Source organism: Macrotis lagotis, chromosome X (assembly GCF_037893015.1).
Source record: "Macrotis lagotis isolate mMagLag1 chromosome X, bilby.v1.9.chrom.fasta, whole genome shotgun sequence".
NCBI lineage: Eukaryota > Metazoa > Chordata > Mammalia > Peramelemorphia > Peramelidae > Macrotis > Macrotis lagotis.
The window spans coordinates 167,930,548-167,950,468 of NC_133666.1; the positions used below are offsets into that span (position 1 = coordinate 167,930,548).

The following is a 19,921-nucleotide window of genomic DNA, read 5'->3' on the forward strand; positions in this document are numbered from 1 at the left end:
AACTGTATTACATTTCACCTTCATAAATAGTTTTTGCAGTTTAGGTTACAATGAGAGGAAAGAGTGAAAGATGTTTATAGGAAGGAATAGAATGTGTGTAATGTAAAAGGGTATTGCCAGACTTGGAGTCAGGAAGACCTGAGTTCAAATGTGACCTCAGAAACTTCCAAACTGTGTAAGCTCGGGCAGGTCACTTCATTCTGTTTGCCATAATTTCCTCATTTGTAAAATGAGCTGGAGAAAGAAATGGCAATCTTCCACTATCTTTGCTAAGAAAACTCCAAATGGGATCATAAAGAGTCAGATGTGACTGAACATCAACAAAAAGTGTTGCTCAGTTGTCTGAGTGTCCCCAGAATTTTTAAGTGTACATTCTTGTCAATAAAAAATTATAAGCATATATCCTCAATGTGTGTGTGTGTATACTTATCTGTAGATCTATAGATTACATACTACACATATACTACTGTGCTAATAGATTCATTCTAAAACTTGCATAAAAATTGGAATTTAAAAAGGATGATATAAAGACAAAATAATATTTGATCCAGGAGTTAGGAGGAAGCCTCTGGAATTTATTGAGAAGAATGACATGGTCAGATCTGTGCTTTAGAAAATTCACTTGGGCCACAGTGTGGAGGGATAGGGATTGGGGCAGGGAAAGACTTGAGTCAGAGAGATCAATCCCAGACTCTGGCAGGTGGAAGGTGTGTACGTATTTGGTCATATTTCTAGTACCTTCACAGGGTGTCCTGTACTAAATGATATTTAGTCTTTTATTAAAAAATCCACTGAAGAACTTCATTACTATATAAACAATTTCAGAAACCATGTAAATGGACAATTACTGTTTCATTAGCTCCTTTAGAATATAATAAGACTTGGTATAACTTAGGGTGTGTTAAACATTCACATCAAATTAAAGTGCTACTCATAACATATATTTATTATTTATAGATGAGGAAGGATAGAGCATCAAATTTATGTCATATTTATGGCATGTTGGCAAAGTACTTGATAATTTTGTTGCTTATTAATGTTATGAAATAGTAGCCCTATATAATAGGTTGTATAAAGCTGTGGAACAGGGGAAACCAAATCATTTCAATCTAGTGGAAAAATTTGGTATTAAATCCTCTGACATAAGTAACATCAGCTTGCTTTCTGTTGAAGTTTGTTACGTAAGCAAACTAGACTGTTAATGAGCATCAAATTAAACCCCAGTCTTGTGCTCAGTGCTGGAAATACAATGAAAAGCAAAAAAAGAGTTCCAACTTTCAAGGAACTCACAGTCAGAAAGGACAGATAGCATGTCAATAAATTTGTTCAAAAAAAGATATAAACTGAATAGATTGGAGATAATCTCTGAGTGATAGCCAGTGAAAATGCCTCAAGGGGGCAAGTGTCATTGCATCACATAATATATAGAGAAAGTTAAATGTAAGGAACCCGGAAAAGTAAGAGGGGGCCAGGTTATGAAGATCCTTAAAAGTTAGAGGTTTTTATATTTGATCCTGGGGGGTAAGAGGGAGCCACAGGAATTTAGTTGAATGGGGTGGGATAGGAAAGCAGTGATGGTGCTATGATCAGACTTGTGCTTTAGGAGATATTTGACAACTGAATGGAGGAAAGACTCAGAGTAAAAGCAAAAATAAATATCACACACACACACACACACACACACACACACACACACATTGTAAAACACCTTCATCTTCAGTTATAGGCCAGTTCACTTTCTTGTGTAACAATGATAAATATTTATTAAATACTTACTATGAGCAAGATATTTTGTGTTCTTTCTGTGAATTTGAGTCTTCTCATTGGCCTTCTAATATGACCTTGGGCAAGTTATTTCATTTTTGTTTTTAAAAAAAGTATAAAGGAGTTAAAAGATTTCTATTTGAGTATATCAATTAGAAGAATATAAACTCCCCAAAAGGATTAGTAATATTCCATGGATCCTGGAATGGACCCTGTGATTTGGAGATGAGAAATTTCAAGTACTGCTTCTCAGAATCACACATTCAAAGAATGCTAGACCCATTCCTCTGATCCTTTGCTTTTGTATATTATATATAAACCTTATAGCCCCCAAATCTTAAACACAGTGATTTTTCAAAGAATGCTAATAGCTACCTTCCTTCAACTAAGGAGATGAAGGAAAATCAAATTATTGAATGGGTCAATCATTCTTTCCCTTTTTCTCTCTAAAATTCTGTTGACTATGGGATTAGAAAAGCTCAGTCCACGTAATCATTTATGAGTTGAGGTGTGGGTATCTGTAAGCAATCCAATCCTATTTTTTGTTAAAGAATTCATTTTTACCATGAAGTTCTTCATTTTGGGTTCTTTAAAATTGAATGTTGAATGATAATGTTCTTGCCTTCCCTTTTGAGGGAGATGTTAAAAAAGCAAGTCCAGTGCTGTTACACACACACACACACACACACACACACACACACACACACACACACATCTTTTGATGACAAAGTGACGTGGATGCCTTTTAGGCCCAGTTCTCCTTACATTTAACAGGAGACATGTAAGGGCTTGCAAATTACTAGATGTCTCTAAAGGACACCTTCCTTTATTCCATTGTTAAGAGAAAACCTGTTAAGCACAGGTTTTCCTGTCTTTCAAATCTGAGCCATATACTCATCCTTCCCTTGGGGCCATTTTCCTGACCAAGCCTCCTGTATTCATGTTAAAAGGTCATCTAGTTCATATCCCTGCCCCTAAGCAGAAATGTACCTAAAACTTTCTAAATATTTAAAGGAAAGGAGAACCAAACCTCAAATCTTCTGAAAACCTCACATGTCAGCCTCACACTTCAGTCTTCCTTTTCTCTTCTGTTTTGTTGTCCCACCCTCCACTCTAATGTATCTTTACCTATCTTCTTTACCTCCCTTCCCCTTTGGGACCCCAGTGATGGGTGGTGTTTTTTCCCTTCTATTACTGCTTTTTCTCTAAGGAGATTGGAGGAGAACTAAGGCACTATGATAAATGCCTCACAAATATTAACTCATTGGAGCCAGTTTCTCAGACAGCCCATTCCTAGTATGTTCATGACACCTCTCTACTCCTGCCATTCCTCTCTTTGTTCCAGTTACTTCTTGAAACATAAATTGTCTGGCTTGTTCATCAGTTTTTTGTGTATTTGCCTGCCTGATAAACATTGGGGCCTGAATACGGACCTCCTTAATTGATGCTAATTGTTTTCAGATTTAACACTGCCCTGTGTTTTTGTTTTCATCTCTTTTACATCCAGCATAAACCTCCTCAACAAACCAATAATGAAATGTAAGATTACTATTATTCATAAGCCTGATAGATAGACCTAGGTAACAAGGAGCTACTTACCATGGGGACTTTAACTGCTGATTATAGTGGCTTCATTTTTCTCATATGTAAAATTAAGGAATTGAATTATATTACCTTTATAGGTCTTTTTTTTGTCTGAATTTGGAATAGAATAGGGACTAGCTATGTAAAAGATTGCAAAAACAAAGATCCTATGTTCAAGGTCTGTTTTCTTGGAGTGATTCATACATAGGAATTCAATAAATCTTTAACTTAATTTTTTGCTTAATAATTGACTTGATTTAGGGGTGCCTAGGTGGCACAGTGGATAGAGCACTGGCCTTGGAGTCAGGAGTACCTGAGTTCAAATCCAGCCTCAGACACTTAATAATTACCTAGCTGTGTGGCCTTGGGCAAGCCACTTAACCCCATTGCCTTGAAAAATCTTTAAAAAAAATTACTTAATTTTACTTATCAGTGTACTAAATTTTACTAGCTTAATTTGCATATTTAAGTAAAAACAGTGTTTTTATATAATTTATATTTTCTGATAAATCCTTTCCCCTTTCCTTTCTTCAGGAAAACCATTCTGTTAGAGAAATGAATCAGAAAGTTCATGGCAGAAATAGTTTTGTGGGGTTTTTTAAATAAGTAACCAATCTGGTGACTGACTAATGAATTAATGATATTTATCTAGGATTTATACTGTTACTAGGTTCCAGGTATATTTTTTGGGAAAGTACATGTTGATCTTTTCAAAATAAGTCTAAAACATGACTAGTTTGCAACTTGATTTCACCAAGCTACCATCCTTAAAGCCATCCATCTGTAAGTAGTATTTTAAAAATTCAACATTCTTTACTTCCAAACAAATGATAATTTGGGTGTATAGCTCTTTGTTCACTTTTTTTTGTTGTTTTTGCAAGTTAATGGGGTTAAGTGACTTGTCAAGTTCACACAGCTAGGTAATTATTAAATAATCTGAGACTGGATTTGAACTCAGGTACTCCTGACTCCAGGTCCAGGGCTCTATCTAATGCGCCATCTAGTTGACTCTGCTCTTTGTACACTTGGAGTTTTCTTTAAATATTGCAAAGCATTTCTACCCTAATAAAGGCATATAATGCAGTGGATGCAGAACTGTTGAGTTGAAAAGAACTAGGGTTTAAATTCTGCCTTTCCCATTTTTTGACTGGATGGTACTGAGCAATTCCTTTAACTTCTAAGTGCCCCAGACATTTCTCTGGTTGTAAAGAAGGTACTCATGTCCATTGTAAATGAAGTTTCCTCCAAGATAACACAGACTCAATTAGAAATGAAGACTTTAGTTTGGTGCTTGTGTAGCAAAATACCATAATCTCCAAGTATGACAACTATCAACATTCAGCATTCCCTCTTTCAGCAAAAACTGTACTTGAATTAAGTGTTATGTGTATATAGTAACATAAAGTGTTAAGTATTATAAGATTACATCTGATCTTCTCCCCACTATTGCCCTGTCTTTGGACTTTCTCTTGGTGATTGAGAGAAAATGTGCTTGAAGCATTAAGATACTCTTCTTGGACAAATATAAATGATTGACTAAGAATTAAAGGTTTGTACTTGTGGGAAACTGATGCTTAATAATCAGTTTAGTATCATTTAATGTTGGTTTTTTAAAGAGTGGATTTATTTCCTAATCAATAACAGATTTTTGGTTTTAGAAAGTATTAATACATTAATGAATCATGGAACAAGTTTATTGTTCAAGTAAATTTATTGTTTATTTTGATATAAAAATGTACCCAAGGCAGTTAGGTGGTAGAGTAGATAGAGCACCAGCCCTGGAGTCAGGAGGACCTGAGTTCAAATGTAACCCCAGACAATAATTACCTAGCTGTGTGACCTTGGGCAAGTCACTTCACCCTGATTGCCTTGCATCCAGGGCCATCTCCAGTTTTCCTGATTCCTATCTGGCCCCTGGACCCAGATGGATCTGGAGGAGAAAGTGAGGTTGGTGACTTGGCACAGCATCCTCCTAACTCAAATCCAATTCACATGCTTGTCATGGTATCACTTCCCTGATGTCATGGTCTTTGAGAAAGAAGGACAAACAGCATCATTATCAAAAAAGTGCCCTCAGAGAATAGTAAGTTTCTATTTTGTTGTTATTTTCTATTTGCTATAAGATTCCTAAGACAAAACTTTTTACATATGCTAAAGAATTAATCAAGCAACAAGTTGTGTGTGTGTGTGTGTGTGTGTGTGTGTGTGTGTGTTCCCGTACATGCATGCATGCATAAACTGTGCTGGATAACTTACTTCATTTTAAGCTGCTTTTTTTCCAGTTTTTATCCTTTCTGTTCCTAGAATCAATTTGTTTCGTGGCTAATGGCTACATAAAAAAGTCTTTAAAAGAAGAACTAGAGACTTCTCTATTACCTTTTAACCAGGTTCTGTTTTAAATCAACCCTTTGGTATTTGAAAAGGTCAGTTGAGCTATTTTTGTGCCCCTGTCTCTAATTAATGGGCACTCATAAATTTCTACTGGCAACAGACAATGAAGGGTGATCCTATTGGTAGTGGAGAGCATCTGTTGTAATGTCAGAAGCAAGGTATTGGGAATTGCTGATGCAGCAACCTATGAAAAATGTAGGAAGAGATAAGACCCTATAGCACCAACCCAATGATAAAACTTTCCCATTTCTATTCATACAGACATCTCTGGGAGCATTTATTCTACTTGTATTTAAGATTTGTTGCTTTTAAATTAACACGAGACTATAGGGTGGATCAAGGGAGATAGAGGACATGAAGGAAGTAGGGAGGGGGAGAGAAGAGAGCTTTACCTGGGTGAGCTTTGTACTATTTGTTGTCTCTTGTTACCCTGCAAGAAGGTTTCCTTAGGTCTTCATTAATCCATATGTTGATGTTTAGGTTTTTACCTTCCTTGGAGGGAATATTTTACCCCCCCCCCCCAAGTTAAATAAAAATTGTTTCATTGGCTCTTGGATTTTAGCAAGAGAAGCAATTGCCAGTCTACACCTGGGGAGAGTAAAACTGAATATTTGAATCTCTTTAACTCAACCAAGAACAGATGGTCTTCTTTAGTTCATTTTGTGACCTTTCTTTGCCTGTGAGAAATCTGATCTCACTGATCATAAATATTCTTTGGGTTTGTACCCACAGAGGTTACAGAAGAGTCAATCTGCCATTATCATTTCACTTTTGACTAGAGCTTTTGACCTAAGAGTTTTACAGCAAGTTTTATCTACCAGATTAGCCTTTGACAATCTTATGAAGGAGCTCTTATTCATATTTCATAGATATAATGAAGGAGTATCAGATATTTGTCCTTCATTTCGAAGAAGACCACAACTTCAGGGAGGTGATGCTATACTAAGTCACCATCCTCACTTTATCCTCCAGAGACATCTGGGTCCAGTGACTAGATATGAAGTAGGACTACTGGAGATGACCCTGGATGCGGGGCAATCAGGGTTAAGTGACTTGCCCAAGATCACACAGCTAGTAAGTGGAATATGTATGAGAGGTCAGATTTGAACCCTGTCCTCCTGAATCCAAGGCCAGTGCTCTATCCATTGCACCACCTAGCTGCCCATTGAAGGGAGATACCAAGAGACAGGCTGATCCATACACAATCAGTAGCTTTTTGATCAAGTAATATCGAGCAATACTCATTTCCTCAAACTCACCATGTCGGTACTTCACCTTAATGCCTGCTTCTTGATTATAAATCCCTCCATCAGTCAAATTTAGCTTTAGTCTCCAAGGCCTAATTAAGGACCTAACTCCTTGAAATATTCCCTGGACCTTGTAGCCCAGATGTATCTGAACTTTTTTGATTGTGCTGTACCATAATAATTTCCAAAAAAAAAAGCTACTAGAGATTTCTATAGAAGAATTACATTAGTTAAAATTTTTTTATCACATTACCCACAGCATATATGTTTATTCATAAATTATATATATAAATTGTTATAATAATAATATATGCATACTATTGAACATTTGCAAAAATAGACATATAAAAATGAAATAAACTATTTTAGAAATTATGTAAAAGTACAAAGATCTTTTTGCATTTACTAAAATTATAATTATAATATTTTTAGTGAGAAAATGAGATTGAATATGCTTCATTATTCTTTACTATTGAGGTTTAGCATTTTGTGATAGAGCAATATAAAAGACTAGTTATCTAAGTTAATTTTATTTTGATACTTAGTTTTAATATCTAACAGTCGAAAAAGAGGATAAATAATAAAGAGATGGGGGATTAAAACTAGAGAAAATACAAAAATCGAAATTAGAATCTGGGTTTGGAGAAAAAAGGAGGAACAAAGAAGTAGGAACAGACTACTTTAGTTATAGATTACCAATGATCACATTCTTTCTCCATTTCCTTCTTTGTAAAAAGAAAAGGGGGAAGGGGTGAAAAGCGTAAAAGAAGCAGGAAAGGATTGAGATGAAGGTGAATATGCAATGAAGAGTCATAATATTTAAAATTAGAAGGCTTCACTATTAAAACAGAACATATACTGGATTAATAAGTAGCATCCAATAATATGTTCTTTACAGGAAATACATATTTCATGAAATTAAAATGAGATTGAAGAAGAATTTTTTGTGTTGTAGACAAATTTTAAAAAGCACAGGTAGCAATCATGATCTCAGATAAGCAATTATTAAAAATAGACTTCATTGGGTTGGCTAGGTGGCGCAATAGATAAAGCACCAGCCCTGGAGTCAGGAGTACCTGGGTTCAAAGCCAGTCTCAGACACTTAATAATTACCTAGCTGTGTGGCCTTTGGGCAAGCCACTTAACCCCATTTGCCTTGCAAAAACCTAAAAAAAATAGACTTCATTGAGAGAAATAGGGAAAATACATTCTGCTTTAAAGGTATCATCAATTGTGAAATAATATAAATAAATAATATAGATTCTCTAAAAGAGAAAACATCTACATTCTTAAGGAAAAAGTTGAATTAAAAGGTTATATAAAGAAAAGTTATAATAGTGGGACTTTAGAGCTAGACATATATAATAGAAAAATAAAAAAAGAAAGCAAAGACCTGAATAAATTTTAGAAGAGGTAGATAATTATTGATTTCTAGGAATTAACTAAATGGGAAATAGAAAGGAGTATGCACATTTTGAAGTTCTGCACATGGCTATAAAAATTCACAAATAATTGCAGAAAGGTAGAAATATATCTTTTGGGGGGGCAATAAGTACAATATTTTATTTTACAGATAAGGAAACTGAGGAACAGAGAATTAAAGTAACTTTGCCAGGGTCACAGCAAGTTGGAAAGTAACTTTGATTTTTAACCCAGATGAAAGGTAGAAATATTAATCTCTGTGAAAAAAAAAGGTGACCCTCTAGCCACTGGCCTACATACCTACTCTCCCATCTCTGCCAAATCTTTTTGAGAGTATTCCTGATGATAACATTAGCAGGTTTTCTTAAGCAATATGCAACATTGGGCCATATTAATCAAGCACTCAATTTACTCAAGTATTTATTAAGAGTTTACTGTGTGACCGGCGGTACTGAGCTAGGTACATAGGGCATATAAATACATTTCACAAAAGAATCCTTTCTTGTAAGGAGTCTTCTTTTGGAGAAGGTAACAGATGGAAACAAGTACATGTAATAGAATTAAATATAATAAATACAAGGTAGTTTAAGAGGGAAGGCACTAGCAATTGGGGGGGGGATCAGGAGAGACTTAATGTTACTGATATTTGAACTGGCTTAAAAGAAGCAAGGCTTTTGTCATAATCTAAAAATAACTGAAAAATAAAGAGAATATAAGACCCCATTGTGCTTTCTGTTAATTATTTTATAAACGTATTTAATTTGATAGAATAAAACACCACCTTACAAACTTTCTTACAGCGAAATACCTTCTATCTGTACATCAGGATCTTTTGAGAATTCCTAGGAAGATATGACACAAATAATCCTATTCACCAAAATAAATATCAGGTGAAGCATACCTGAAGAGAGTGATATTTTCTTATCAAGGCTATTTTTTTCCTCATGATAGTGAAGTTCTAGAGCAAAGTCAAAGTTGAGGAGAGATTCCCTTTTGATGGTGAGGTCTTCTAAGCATCCATATTTTCAGGTAGCCTTGTATTGCTTGAATCAAGCCCTAGAATATTGCAGAGTAGCGTAGAAAAGATCTATGATCATTCCTTCTTAGAAAACTAATAATGAACCTCATGCTTAGCATCTTTTAAGCGGAGAAGTTATAGTTAGAAAAATGAGACATACATTTTTGACATGACTAATGTGATTTATTTTCTTTGTATTTATTTGTACAAGGGAAGGATTTGATTTGATTTGATTTTTTGTCAGGGAGTACTTTTGAGAGATAAATCATAAGGGGGACGGGATGGTGATAAAAAAAATTTGGGTAGAAAAGAAATAGTGTCACCAAATTGTTTTTGAAATGCAGAATGAAGATACAAGTTTGCTTAGAAAAGGCAAGAAATTCAGAAGGAAATCCAGATAAACAGGAAAATGTTGGAACTACAATGATATATTTAAAATATATCTTTAAAAAGGTGTACATAGTGGAGATTCATTGTTTCATTTCTTTTTTATATGGGAAAATATTCATGATAGAAAGGGAATTAGCTTCTTTATAGTGCCTACTATCTGTCAGGCACTGTATGAAGAAATAGTATCTCATTTGAGCTTCATGGCAATCCTGTAAAATAGGTACTTGTTATTTTTGTCCTTATTTTATAGTGGAAGAATCTGAGGCAACAGAGGTAAATGACACAGCCAATAACTATCTGAGGTTGGATTTGAACTCAAGTCCAGTGCTCTCTCTATCCACTGTCACCAACTGCCTCTGTTTGAAAATGCCTGGAAAGTTCATAGTAATAAAAAAAAATATCAAAAAAATGATGTAAATAAAAAAGAATATTTAAAAAATTGAAAATCCAATAAATGTTCATACTATTTGCCAGTGTTTACACTTTTATAGTAAGAGCAATATTTAAGGCCCTACCTTTCAAAGACTAGTGTAGCTTTTCCTATAATAGTTTTTTATTCATTTTAAAATTTTTATTTATTTTGAGTTTTACAATTTTCCCCCTAATCTTGCTTCCCTCCCCCCACCCCCACAGAAGGCAATTTGCCAGTCTTTACATTGTTTCATGGTATTACATTGATCCAAATTGAATGTGATGAGAGAGAAATCGTATCCTTAAGGGGAAAAAATTAAGTATAAGAGATAGGAAGATTACATAATATGATATCAGGATTTTTTCCTAAATTAAAGGTAATAGTCCTTGATCTTTGTTCAAACTCCAAGTTCTTTCTCTGGATACAGATGGTATTCTCCATTGCAGAGAACCCCAAATTGTCCCTGATTGTTGCACTGATGGAATGAGTGAGTCCTTCAAGGTTGATCATCACCCCTATGTTGCAGTTAGGGTGTGCAGTGTTCCTCTGGTTCTGCTCATCTCACTCAGCATCAGTTCATGCAGATCCCTCCAGGATTCCCTGAATTCCTGTCCCTCCTGATTTCTAATAGAACAATAGTGTTCCATGACATACATATACCACAGTTTGCTAAGCCATTCCTCAATTGAAGAACATTTACTTGATTTCCAATTCTTTGCCACCACAAACAGGGTAGCTATGACTATTTTTGTACAAGTGTTTTTACCCTTTTTCCTTATCTTTTCAGGGTATAGACCCAGTAGTGGTATTGCTGGATCAAAGGGGACGCACATTTTTGTTGCCCTTTGGGCATAATTACAAATTGCTCTCCAGAAAGGTTGGAAGAGTTCACAGCTCCACCAACAATGTAATAGTGTCCCAGATTTCTCACATCCCTTCCAACACTGATAATTGTCCTTTCTGGTTATATTGGCCAGTCTGAGAGGTGTGAGATGGTACCTCAGAGAATCTTTAATTTGCATTTCTCTAATAAGTAATGATTTAGAGTAATTTTTAATATGACTATGGATTGCTTTGATTTCCTCTTTTGTAAATTGACTTTGCATATCCTTTGACAATTTGTCAATTGGGGAATGGGTTTTTTTTTAATTTGACTCAGTTCTCTGTATATTTTAGAAATGAGTCCTTTGTCAAAAATACTAGTTGTAAAGATTGTTTCCCAGTTTTACTACATTTCTTTTGATCTTGGTTACAGTGGTTTTGTCTGTGCAAAAGCTTTTAATTTAATGTAATCAAATTCATCAATTTTTTTTTTTTTGCAAGGCAATGGGGTTAAGTGGCTAGGTAATCATTAAGTGTCTGAGGCCACATTTGAACTCAGGTACTCCAGGGCTGGTGCTCTATCCACTGGACCACTTAGCCACCTAGCCCCCTGCCCCAATCTAGTTTGTTTTTAGTGATGTTCTTCATCTCTTCCTTGGTTGGTCACAAACTGCCTCCCTTTCTATAGATCTGACAGGTAAACTACTCCTTGATCTTCTAATTTGTTTATAATTTTTTTTATGTCTAAATCCTGTATCCATTTAGATCTTATCTTGGTATGTAGGGTGTGAGGTGTTGGTCTAATCCAACTTTCTTCCATACTAACTTCTGATTTTCCCAGCAGTTTTTGTCGTGGAGAGAGTTTTTATCCCAATAGCTGGACTCTTTGGGTTCTATAATAGGGTTTTTTTTAGGCTTTTTTTTTTGTAAGACTAATGGGGTTAAATGGCTTGCCCAAGGCCACACAGCTAGGTAATTATTAAATGTCTGATGCTGGATTTGAACTCAGGTACTCCTGACTCCAGGGCTGGTGCTCTATTCACTGGGCCACCTAGCTGCCCAGTTCTATAATAGTTTTTAAATTGTCCTTGAGAGTAAAACTTTGGCTTGTTGTTGTAGTAACTCCCTGGTTTGCTGAATCCCAAATGAAACTATGCCAAGCTTCTTCTCAGGCTTCTGACTGGCAGATTAGTATAACTAACACCAGTATAGGGAAACTTCATGACATGGAATCAATCCTGCATCCTCGTTTATTATCCTTTCCCCACTCTCAATATCCTTCTTATGGTCTGGCTAAGTATACCTTCTTTTATTAGCCTTCTATGAAATCTCTTATAAAACTTGCCTGAGTCAGGCCTGGCCTAATTATTTATATTTTTTTTTTGCAAAGGAAGGCAAGACCTGATGGTCTCTGTGCTTCTGATCTTTATGGTAATACTTCTGTGGTAAGATTTCTTACAGTGAGGCATCTCCCATTGCTCTAGGGAAATTATTCAATCAATAACTAGAGATTCTCTGCCCCTCTCTTTCTCTCCTTTCTCTGTATCTCCCTTGCTCCTCCTCCTCTCCTCTATGATTCCCTCCCCTCCACTTCCCTCCTCTCTCTCTCTCTCTTTTCCCTTTCTCTCTCTCTCTCCTGCTTTCTCTCCCTTTCCCTTGCCCCTTTTTCCTCTCAGTAATCTTCCCCACCTGGACTAAATGAGAACCGCTTGCACCTGGTAGCTAAAGCATACAAACTGGCCTGGTGAAGTCTCTTGCAGCCTCTTTTGCATTTTTCTTTTTCCCTGAACATAGGTGAGACATCCTGAGCTGGATCTCTCCATCCTGACTTTAGCACAGGCAGCAGATAGCAAAGCAATTCATCAGGAAAGGGGATGATGGTTAGGCTATAACTTGGGAGGACAGAGATTAAGCCCCAGAGGGGTCAACATTACTCCTCTGACAAAGTGAGTGCTCCATCATTGAGATTCTGGTTCAGTTCAAAATCCAGTGATTTTATTTGTGTCTTAATAAAGTGATCCAAAAGAGATCCTCCTAAAATATCAGAAATGTAAACTCCTTGGAAATAACCATATAGTCTTCCAAGCTAACTCTGAAACATTCATTTAGAGGTTTGCATTTGCTACAGATTTTTGTTGTTTTTGTTCTTGTTTTAGTGGTTTCATAGTACTTTTTTTTTTTTTGCAAGGCAATGGGGTTAAGTGGCTTGCCCAAGGCCACACAGCTAGGTAATTATTAAGTGTCTGAGGTTACATTTGAACTCAGGTACTCCTGACTCCAGGGCCGGTGCTCTATCCACTGCGCCACCTAGCTGCCCCCATAGTACTTTTTAAATTACTTTTTCTGCAATACTGAATGCTTAGAATTTTTACCCAGATTGTGTACTGTTGTTAGAATGGACCCTCAAAGTTACTTCTTACAATTTATAGCATTCTTGTTCTATTCACATAATGAATTGACCATCAGGTGCTGATAAATATTCTTAGTACACTGAGACATTGACCATTTACAGCCATATATTCACAGTACTGAAACACTCATATCTTAACTCATAGATTGCAATAATGATTTATAAGACTATATGTAGAATTGAGTGATAAGAATTATTCTATTAATTAGAAAAACTGATCTTTGTATTCATCAACTTTGAACTGAACAGATTTGAGATCTTTAAGAAGAGGTAAAAGTCTCCTTGTTGCATTAAATGTAAATTGCAATACTATTCAGGAAACTTGGATTCTGTTATAGATATGCTACTTCCACTGTTTAAAAAAATTTATTGTTGCCTTTTTTCATATCACACTCACTTCTTTTTTCTTTTTTTTTGTCCTCAAGAAGTTTATGTTTAATGAGGAAGACAACATACAAACATATACCAAGCAAGGACACAGGATAAATAAAACATCTCCTTAGTTTCCCATTTGGGGCTGTCACAAAAAGAGCTGCTATAAATATTTTTGTACATTTAGATCCTTTCCCTCTTTCATCTTTTTTTTTAAGGTTTTTGCAAGTCAAATGGGGTTAAGTGACTTGCCCAAGGCCACACAGTTAGGTAATTATTAAGTGTCTGAGGCGGGAGACTCTATCCACTGTGTACCACCTAGCTGCCCCCTTAATCTGAGGTGTTTTTTTTAAATTTTTTTTTATTAAAGATATTATTTGAGTTTTACAATTTTTTCCCCAATCTTACTTCCTTCCCCCCACCCCCCACCCCACAGAAAGCAATCTATCAGTCTTTACTTTGTTTCCATGTTGTACATTGATCCAAATTGAGTGTATCACACTCATTTCTGAATTTATCCTTCCACTTCTTGGTTGTTGAGTCGTCCCTTATAATAAAGAAATAAAAACAGCTAGGCAAAACCAACATATTAACTGGTCTGACAGCTTACATAACATTCCTCACCCAAAATCCCTAGTCCTGCCAACAAAAGGTGTATTTCTTCATCTATTTCTCTAGGATCATGATTTTTTTTTTCAGAAAGATTTTATTTGAGTTTTACAATTTTTCCCCTAATCTTGCTTCCCTCCCTACCCCCCTACCCCCCCCCCAGAAGGCAGTCTATTAGTCTTTATATTCTTGTCATGGCATACATTGATCTAGGTTGAATGTGATGAGGGGGAAATCATATTCTTAAGGAAGAAAAATAAAGTATAAGAGATAGCAAAATTACATAAGGTAACAGTTTCCCCCCCCCCTAAATTAAAGGTAATAGTCTTTGGTCTTTGTTCAAACTCCACAATTCTTTCTCTGGATACAGATGGTATTCTCCATCACAGTCCAAAATTGTCCCTGATTGTTGCACTGATGGAATGAGCAAGTCCATCAAGGTTGATCATCACCCCCATGTTGCTGTTAGGGTGTGCAATGTTTTTCTGGTTCTGCTCATCTCACTCAACATCAGTTCATGCAACTCCTTCCAGGCTTAGGACCATGATTTTTCATTATTATCATTATTATTATTACACAACATATAATCATTTTGTAAATTGTTTTCTTCATTTCTATTTCACTGTTACTGCATTGTTATGACATCATGGGCAAGTAATATCTTTTATATTCATGCTTTATAGAGATTGAGATAGAGATAGAGATATATACCGTCGTAAGACTGAGTAAAGTCCTTGTTCTCTTGGAAGAGAGAATCTAGTAAGAAAGATAAGACATAATGATAGGTAATTCAATTGCAAAGTAGAATTTTTAAGTTCTGTAACAAAGGTACATAGTACTTAATGGGAGCATGAAAGAGATATTATATTAAGTCAAACGAAATCAGAAAGCTTTATGAAGTGACATTTGATCTAGAACTTGGAGAATGGATAGGAATTAGGTAGAAAATAAAGGGTTTGCCTTTGACCCAGCAATTCCCTGGGTCCATACCCTGAAGTGATCATGGAAAAGGGTGAAAAGATCATGCATAGCAGCCCTGTTTGTGGTGGCAAAGAATTGGAAATCAAGTAAATGTCCTTCAATCGGGGAATGGCTTAGCAAACTGTGGTATATGTATGTCATGGAACACTATTGTTCTATTAGAAACCAGGGGGGATGGTAATTCAGGGAAGCCTGGAGGGATTTGCATGAACTGATGCTGAGCGAGATGAGCAGAACCAGAAAAAATATTGCACACCCTAACAGCAACATGGGGGTGATGATCAACCTTGATGGACATGCTCATTCCATCAGTGCAACAATCAGGGACAATTTTGGGTTGTCTGCAATGAAGAATACCATCTGTATCCAGAGAAAGAATTTGTGGAGTTTGAACAAAGACCAAAGACTATTACCTTTAATTTATAAAAAAAAAAAACAACACGTTATCTTATTATGTAATTCTGCTTTGTCTTATACTTTATCTTTCTTCCTTAGGGACATGATTTCTCTCTTACGACATTCAACTTAAATTTAGTATATACCATGGAAACAATGTAAAGACTAGCAGACTGCCTTCTTTGGTGGTGGTGGGGGAAGATTGGGGGGAAAATTGTAAAACTCAAAATAAATAAAATCTTAAAGAAAGTTTTTTTGTTCTTTACAATTTTTGATAGAATGCGAAGTACTTTTTAAGTCATACTATTTACTGGCAAAAGGGCGCAGTTTCACGGGGTCTTTGACTCCTGGGGACCTATGTCCTTACTAATGCTAAACCTGATGCACATTCCTATCCATTTTCAAAATTTTAAAATACTAGTACTTTTCTATCTAGAACCAAGTGTCTCTTGTTAGATTAGTACAGCAAAGTTTGTAATGGTAATTCTCCATCTTTTCCGAAAAATGTATTTTAAAAGCACATTGACAGCATAATTTAGTGGCAGATAGAGAAGTGACATTTTGAAAGAGAGAACAGTGTCAGTATTTCACAGTTAATTCCAGTGATGTTGCTGTCTCTGATAATATTTTGGTAGAATCTCTTATAGGTCAATTTACAAACATCATCTAGGAAAGAATATCCCTCCTATTTGGGTATTTAATGAAAACCATGGTAAAAATATCATCATCACTAAAATGTCTCAAAGACTTGAAATCTTTTAAGAAACTGCCATTTCAGGGCAGCTGGGTAGCTCAGTAGATAGAGTTGGGCCCTGGAGTTGGGAAGACCTGAGTTCAAATGTGGCCTCAGACACTTAATAATTGCCTAGCTGTGTGACCTTGAGTAAGTCACTTAACCCCATTGCCTTAAATAAATAAAATTAAAAAAGAAACTGCCATTTCAATGGTATGATAATAATTAGATCTTATTGGTTTCTATTTTGATCATCAGAAAAATTGTGTTTAGGAGGTAGTAGATCTTATATTCTATGCTGTACAACTTCCAACAAATTACCTCCTTGGGACATCTGTCACTTACTTGCAATTGTGCTACCCTGGGATAACTGTTAAAAAAGAAAAATTAATGCAGTTGGTTTTAGTGAGCACATTTAATTATGGACAGCAGTTAAGTTCAGTGAAGAGAGAACTTGCCTTGAATCAGGAAGATCTGTTTCTAAATCCCTTCTCTGACACTTCAAGGCTCTGACTGGCAAGTTACCTCAAACTGTCAGTGCCCTGAGCAAAACTGAGACTGTAAATTGTGATTTGTAATTGTGTGGCTTGCAGGTACTCATGGGTAGAGAGAATTCACCCCTGGGAATACCTCCATATAGTAAATTACAGATTGGAACCATTCACCATCCCTTACCCTACTCCCAAAATATAGTTCTAGCACAAAAGCAAAGAAAGCATTTAGTAAGATTCTCTAATGTGGGAACACCTATACTTTTCTTATTCAATGACACTATAAAGCCATTTCCTGCTTGAAATTGTTCTCATTTATGAAGAACACTGAGTAGAAAGGATGAGAAAAATGATCCTGTATTTTGGCATTGGTAGAAATAGGGAGATGAGAAAGCAAAGAGCTTTTTGCCCTGCTTGCGGCCTGGAATGTCCTTCAAAAAGCTCCCACAATAGAAGTCTTTTAGTAGCTGTTCACCAGAGTTTAGTTGAATGAGATCAGCATTTGCAGACCTCTTTTACTTTACACTTCACCATGGAACTTAAAAGGGTGAAGAGTAGCCATGCAGTCCATCCTTCTCAAGTGGACAGAGAAAAGTTGGAGGTTTATTTACTTGCTTGAGGATTATATTTAGACTTTTACATGAGGAATGCTAATAACAACCCTAGTACAAATCTCTACAAAAGGACATTTTTGTCTTAGTTAGAATGGGGAGGAAGAAGTTAAACTGTAGAGCTTTCAAAAGAATATTTTTATACCATAACCTGAGTTTGGGACATAGATCTGCCAGAAAATTTTTTTTATTAATTTAACATTATTTTATATTGAAATATTTCTTGCTTAGAGAGATGTCCAAAGTGTCATGCCTTCACGTATCTCTCTATATCTCAAAACAATTTGAGGTAATATGAATTTTGAACAAGGAAAAAAGATCATACTATGTTCAAATACAGGTTTTTGGATTAATATTCTAGAATAATAGTCACAACTCAATTCCTTCCTTGCCCATTCGTCTCAAAGAGTTGTACTGCCCTATTCCTCCCTCTGATCAATAACTCAATTCTTTCTAAATTACAAAAAAAAGAGGTCACTTCCTTGGAGTGAGTCAAAAGGGTAGTGGCTTTAGAGAATCTGTAAGACCAGGTTAGAAACTAGATTTCAGTTAAATTTGCTTTCATACTTAATCCTTCTTCCAGACCTTTAAGCACATCTTCCTAAAACTTTGGAAAAATATGAGGATTTCAGGATGAAGAAAATGATTTCTTATAGATATTTATTTCTCAGAAAATACTATTTTTTAATATTTCCAGTTGTACTAAAAAAAAGGAAAGTATGTTCCCACAATAGAAAATTAATTTTGCTTTGCTTTCCCTTTACTCCCAATCTCAAGGTTTTGAATAAGGAAAAATATTTTCACTCTAAAAAGATGCTGGTTTTCATATGGTACTCTGGGAAAGGAAGGGGAAGGACATATGGGAGGAATACTATGATGATGTAAGAAATAGAAAATATCATAAAACTTGTTTTTAAAAATAAAGAATTATAGGTTTACGCATTGCTTTTTCCTCTTGATTTTTTACCATCACAACTGAGTTTTTTAACTTAGAGTTTGAGAGTTTTTTCCCTTCAATTCTCCTCATTAGGGCCAACAATTGCTGGCACTAATCTATTTTTGACAGTCTTAGAGTCGGCCTATAGTTGAAAATGTCAAGCATAAACATGCTAGCCAATATCAACATCTGACATATTTGAAAACAACTGCCCATGATATTTATATAATAAGTGGGAGGCTGGGGCCTCAGAACTGGGAATCCTGTCTCAGGACAACAGATGTAGCCTCTCTGATTGATATTTTTTAACTAGCCGACTCGCTTACACTTAATCAGTGTGCCTAAACAGTTCTCCATGTTCTTCATTGTAGGAATACTTGATGGTACTATTTTTCAAATGATTATTTTGACTGTTTTGCATACATTAGAACATCAGAACTGTCTGCCTCCTCTTTGTCTCCACACAGTTTAGGGATAAAAATTCATGTTGCAGTATTTCTAAATGTTTGCAAGTTACAGATTTTACTTAGGACTCTTTAAGTAAACTTTGAGGAAAATAGGAAGGTTCCTGTTCCCTAAATGTATTCCATCTTATTTGCATGTTTCACTTGGCAGGCTTTGAAAAGTATTTTGCAAGGTGACCTATTTAAATAGACTCCCTTTAAAGTCACATTGTTAATAAGTTATGCATTGCACAGGTCCATTGATCTTAGAGGATCTGTGTTTACCAGTCCAATTCAGTTCTGAATATTATATCTGAAATCAACTTCTAAGGTATATTGATGCAGTTGCTGGCATTCTCCTACTAGGTCATGCTGCCCTATTCGGCATGAGCTCACTGTATCATTCTTGCACTGATCTTCCCCATCCTCCCCAACTTTCCACCTCTTGCTCAGGAAATGGGAATATAAATCAGTATTACCACTGCTTCTAGAAAAGTGTCCTGTAACTTCATTCATCATCCCTATGACTTCTTAAACCAAAACATACTTTCTGGTTACCATACCCCATACATATGTTTTCTCCCCTATTAGAATGTAAGACAATTTGGCATTTGTCTTGTATCCCCAGCATCTAGTACAGTGCCTGGTTCATTTATTTTTATTTTTTTTTTATTTTAGGCAATGGTGTTAAGTGACTTGCCCAAGGTCACACAGCTAGGCAGTTATTAAGTGTCTGAGATCAGATTTGAACTCAGGTCCTCCTGACTCCAGGGCCAGTCCCCTATTCACTGTGCCACCTAGCTGTCCCTCCTGGTCCATTTTTAAGGTTTTATTAAATGCTTTCTTATTCATTTATTATACATCTATGATGGTCTCTTTATATAAAAA

General features: G+C 35.7%; 1 protein-coding gene across 3 annotated transcripts in view; it reads left to right on the forward strand.

Annotated features, from left to right (window-relative positions):
* TOM1L2 (target of myb1 like 2 membrane trafficking protein) overlaps window positions 1-19,921 on the forward strand; it is a 170,746-nt gene that overhangs the window by 19,505 nt on the left and 131,320 nt on the right. The gene's annotated exons all lie outside the window — the stretch shown is intronic.